The 5,759-nt window shown below is 39.2% G+C and overlaps 1 protein-coding gene across 1 annotated transcript in view; it reads right to left on the minus strand.

Moving 5' to 3' along the window:
• SPRY3 (sprouty RTK signaling antagonist 3) overlaps positions 1–5,669 on the minus strand; it is a 10,386-nt gene extending 4,717 nt beyond the window's left edge. Inside the window, exon 1 of the mRNA XM_006905810.2 lies at positions 5,282–5,669. The gene's annotated coding sequence lies outside the window, so the exon portion shown is untranslated. The remainder of the gene's footprint in view (positions 1–5,281) is intronic.
• Between the last annotated feature and the right edge of the window lie 90 nt (positions 5,670–5,759).

Genomic DNA, 5,759 nt, shown 5'->3' on the forward strand with positions numbered 1-5,759 from the left:
TTGATTCCTTTTGTATTCCATCATATGACTAGGGTCACAGAAGCAGCTAGCTCATTCAGATGTTTGACAGGAGAGACATCTAGGCCTTAAGTACTATAATTCTAATAAGAATGGACACTAATTTCAAATGCAAAGGCTACTTCCTGAAGCAATGTTGATATAAAAAAGAAAGCTTTAAAAGTCTTCCATTAAAAGTTGCACATGAGTGTGTGTGTGTGTGTGTGTGTGTGTGTGTGCGCGCGCGCGCTGCTTTTGGTAAAATTTGTGACAAGTGTGAATAAATAGGTGAGAAAGGACATTGCTTGATTCAATGAACATAGGCAAACAAGCAAGATGTAATAATGGCAGAGATATGGCAGGGGTGCACAGGGCAGAAATTAGGTTGTCTATAGAATAATAGGAATAAAGACTTCCCAAGAGTGTAAGGAAGCCAAGACTAATCATCCTGCAGTCGTCCTCCTCTTATAGACTAATTTCGCCTATTGAGGAGGTGATTCTTTCTAAATGGCCCCCAGCCCCAGAATCAAACTTTTTCATATGTGGAAGTAATAGTGGAGATGGGGGAACCATACAGTATGAACCGTAAATTATTTCAAATATCACCTATAATGGTACCTATTACAATCCTAAATCAAGTTTTTACTGATGGGGTTTACTAGACAGAATCTGCTCGGAGTGCTTTTTTCTATCTTTGCTTTACACAATACAATAAACTAGCTTTCTTAAAAAGCAGTGATGTTCTTATACCAGATTTAAGCAAAGTTGAATATCTAGAAAGCTCATGCTCATGTCTCCATTGTACCATAATCAAGAAGAATTGGTGGTTATTCCCTAAAGGATTTGATTGATCTAGTACTGATAATGGTGACCATGAGGAAAATAATGTATACATAGTAGATTACTGTATTGTACCATTTGGAAGATTGAACAGCCAAAAAGTTGTACATATGGAAACCTAAACACAAATCCAAGAGTCATCCTGGAGGCATTAGGACCTAGGAAACACCAGCATGAATAAAGTACATATTTGAAATCCATCAGATTTCAGGCCATCTCAAAATAGATTGATTACTCACACTACTGTATGGGATGGAAAGCTTGAATGAGTAATAGAAATGAACAAGTGAGAGAGGGTAGTTGTTGATTAGTGAGCAAACATGACACTGAAATGTGCTCAAAGTTCAATAACAGGAAAAATAAGGATGCAGTTCATAAAGGACTCAGTGGCTAATAATATGACCAGACTCATTGCTTTTCGAGGCTATATCCCCATGCAAACCTGTTTGGTTGAATTAATATCTGTTCATTTTTTTTAAAAGAAGATTTAATTTGGCTAAAAGTAACTTTTCTGGCACATCGCATCATAGAACAAGTCTAACTATAATTTCACTTTTTAGCTGGTTGTTTTGGTGTTATTTAATGCAGCACAGTGGATGCAGATAAACACTATGGAGAGTCTAACACTCAAACATCTATATAACATTTGTCAAATCACTCAATTTGTTTGGGCCATAGTTTTACTATCTACGTGATTTTGAAGGACTGTGCCCCATTATGATCTATAATTTTATAACTACATAATTTGACCAAAGAATTCTCTTCATCTACACCTTCTACGTCTTTAATCCTTGAGAGTAAACTGGGCAACATGCCCTTGTTTATTTATTTGGGCATTCAAAACCAAAAGGTCTCTTTTATTTACTTGGACTCATAGGCCCCTGAAGCCTCCCACCTCTACCTTTGCTGTATCTTTATTAAAATTCATAGTCTCAGGACTGGAAAAGAACAGGTAGTTTTCATTTGAATACCCAATAAACAAGGGGACATTGTTAGCTGACTTGCAGGGTATGTAGATGTAGGCGCTTTGGATTAGGAAGTCTTTTGAGAAATTTATAAGAAATGTATTATTCATTGATCAGATAAAGAAAAAGTGTGGGGCCCTTCAAGTGCTTTACACTGTAAGAACAACAACATACATGCTAGCTGCATTAGACTCATTGATTTCTCAAAGGAAACTAGATTCAAAACATATTGGAAATTCCAAGAATCAATCACTCAAAGGAAGGTGCACAAGGTCTCAAAGCTATAGGAAATAATCATATGAGATTCCAGGGATGTCACTAGGTATCTCAAGGTCATGCTCAGAAGGTTGAAAGCTAAACTTGGAGGAATCTAGGTTATAATAGTAATGACTCAGAACCATGTTCAAAGGGGATCCTGTCTTGGCAGATGAAAGGCATATGGTGTTTAGATTGAGAAAGTGTGTTTCGATATTGATTAGATGGCTACAAGAAAAGAGTTGAGGTGCTTGGTTGGATGATTAAAGGAAGCTTTGGGCATTTGTCTGAGATGATGAAGTAGATGACTACAGGTAAGGGGATGGACAGGATGAGCTCAGAAGGTTTCTTCTTGCCCTGTAAAATGGACTTTAATTATAATGGACTGTGGAAGATCTGCAATACAGTGGGTAGTAGGACCTAGGTAAAATCAGGGTGTAGAGTAGGATAAAATAGGAATGGATGACAATAAAATGTTTGCCATTCTGGAAGTGCTGAATCTGATCTGGCCAATAGGATGAACTGAAATAGATACTGTAGGGGAAGGTAAGAGAGGGGGAAAAGTTCAGAAATAAGCAAGAGATTGCTACAGTACATAGATTAGATGAAAAAATACTACTCCATGAATGTTTATGATTTAGAAATCCACCCATTAAAGGGCCATTCACTGTGAGCAGCAACAGTTAAGAAACTGTGCTGTTGGTCAATTTCATATTCTATTAAATGAGAGAAAGAATATACGTATCACATAGTATTAAATAAGAGCCAAGGTGATTACAAGTCTTGGCTGCACATTGATGGGATCTAGTGATTTCTGTCACGTAGTGCCTCTGCAGTAATGAAAGATGCATTGTAAACCCACTCCCATCTCAGTCCCTCTGGCCAGGTGCTCATAGCTTTCTTAACAGTTTTTCTGTAGCCCTAAAATTTGCTATGTTCAACCTAAACAGAAATTTCTTTTCTTATGCCAATTTAGGGACTAGAAAGCTAAATCTATTCAAGAAATGCTGTTTGTTAATGAAAGAAAAAAATGTATTTTCTCCCTGGAACCTAAAATCTGCCATGTTGAGACTAGAGTTGAAAACTTTCCTATCTAAAGCCCTTCTATGCTAACACCATGAGACAGTTCTGATTTCTATGATAAATCCTTTCTGATATAATATGACTCAATCTCAATTTCAAAGAAGAGGGGAGAAGAGAAGGAGAGCCTGGCTCCTGTTTTCTTGTACTCCCATGGGTTCAATGCTGTTTTGTACCTTTACTGTGTAATGGCTCTGGGGTGTGTTGCTTTTTTCTGTGCTCTGCTGTTATATACACTCCTTCTCAGAATAACTGAAAGCAAACATAGGGGGAATTTCTGCCATGGCTTTATATGTTTTCTTAGTTCTACTGTTCCAAAGTCTGCTCTCTAAAAATCCCTCTCTGTGCAAAAGCATTTGCATCTCTATCACAGCACTCCCCCCTTACAAATACCAAGTTGTATATAGTTTACATTACTAACCTCTCAGCCACTGACTGGGCCTCCCTCCTACCGCATACATCTTGCTGAAGCTGCCAGGTTCTCACCACATTTAACTCTTAACTTGTCACTTTGCTACCCTAGTCCTATTCATTACTTTAATAGTTTCATTAAGAATCATAGCAATTTATTTCAAACCAGGGAGTCTTGCGGTTATGAGACCTTGCATTTTTAAAGATCTAGGTGTTTTAGTGATGAGGAAAATTGTAATATCAAATAAATTCACACACTTCTGATCCTGAAGAAAATGATAGTTGTTCATTTCTGAAGTAGGAATCTTTCTTTGAACCCCAAATCCTTTCATAGGAGACAAGAAACTTAAGTTCTATTCCTAACTCTAGCTTGACTTTGCTGTGTTACTATGAGCAAGTGACTTCTGTTCCAACCCTCAGTTTCTTCATCTGCAAAATGAAGGGGTAAGAAAGGAGAGTTTAAAAGCCCCTTCTTGTCCTGATGCTCTAAATTTTTTATGCTGGTTTTGTTGGTTGCATTCTCTGTCTCACAAGTCTTTTATGAAGAATTAGTCTCCTTTCCTTTAGATTCTTTACTTTCTCACTAATAAACTCCTCAACTTGGAATAAAATATCTCCGAATCCAAGTCACGCAGGTCACTATCTAGGCTGTTTCATAGCTAGAGAGACCCGAAAACGAACCGCACCAAAAACAAAATGTATAGAATGTTAACAATAAAGTATTAGTAAATATTTATTTAGAGGTACAGGGGAAAATACTAATACTTATAGAAAAATGGCTAGCCTCTGCCTCATCGTACGTATGTATGCTGCTGACTTGTTGAGAACATGATTTAACCCCTGGAATATCCAAATTCATGTGATAGCCCATTATGTTACAGTGAAGTTTTAATGGATCCAGAAAAGCAACAATAGTTTGCATTTCAAAATAGATTTTCTGTTTAAGAGTTCAAGGTCTGTTTTCTGTTCATTCAACTTGGTTTGTAGCATGCAGAGGTGAGCGATAATTATAATTAGACAAATGGAAAGGCGTGTAAACCACTGCCCTAGGTTCTATCAAATGCCTATTGGCTAATTAGACACGCTCACGGGTTCTCACTTTTGACAAAATTTCCATATGCCACATAGAGACATGTGCACACACACCCAGGCATGGATCCAGAGATTTCTAAATCATTGCTCTGACTCAATGTAAGTAGGGGGTTATGCCGTGTCAGCTTGCGCCATTTCTACCCAGGGCAAGGTGATGTGATGAAATCTGAACGATGCACAGCCCAGACTTGTGAGCCAATAGCCGACTAGCCCCACGCTGACAGGATGCCCGCTGGGCAGCCAGACTGGCCTCAGCACGGGCTCTCCCTACGTCCTCAGTCTGCGTGGTTAGGCTGTGCTATAAGGGGCTTAGGCAGGCACCAAAATGCATTGAAAGGTCAACAGGCTAGAAATTAAATTGACATTTGGCTACAAAAGGGTTATTCTGAAGTTCCATTTTGATTTATAAATATCCATAAGGATAGTTTTCTGCAAGAGCTGATTCATTAAAATCTCATTTAAATGGTTTTCATTTTATTTTACCCACGCGCTTGCGTTTGTGCGCGTGCACAGGCGTGTGTGTGTGCGCGCGTGCACACGCACACACACACACATTCATACACAGACGATGGCTGGAATGAATGGCAATCTGTGCACAGAAAGAATTCTGGGGTCCTTAAGAGCTAATCCGTATGGCTTACCTTGAGGAAAGGATCTATCCATGCTGAGAAATGCAGAAGAACTAATGCCCCATATGGCTCAAAGGACCTCTTCTCCTGAGTCTTTAGGTTTCTCCACCTCTCTTCAGAAAGTCTTGAATGAAAACTCCTTCACCGGCAGTGGAACCAGAAACAGAGATAGTTCTGTCTCGGTCTTTCTGACACAGCAGAGAAAACGGAAAGGAAAATAAAAAACGGTGGTGGGGGGAGGAGAGTCAGTCCTGTAGTGGCAGATACTTTGTATAGATTTTCCTTGCAGATCTAAATCTTGATGCACGTATTCCCCAAAGAAAGCTCAGCAGGGTAAGTTATTCACCTCCTCCTCCTTTTCTTTCTCCTCCTCCTTCTCTTATTTCTCCTCCTCCTCCTCCTCCGCCTCTTTCTCCTCCCCCTTCTCCTCTTCCTCCTCCTCTTTCTTTTTCCCCTCCTCCTCCAGCGTTTTCCTTCCCCTCCTCTTCCC

Source organism: Pteropus alecto, unplaced genomic scaffold (genome assembly GCF_000325575.1).
Source record: "Pteropus alecto unplaced genomic scaffold, ASM32557v1 scaffold821, whole genome shotgun sequence".
NCBI classification, from domain to species: Eukaryota; Metazoa; Chordata; class Mammalia; order Chiroptera; family Pteropodidae; genus Pteropus; species Pteropus alecto.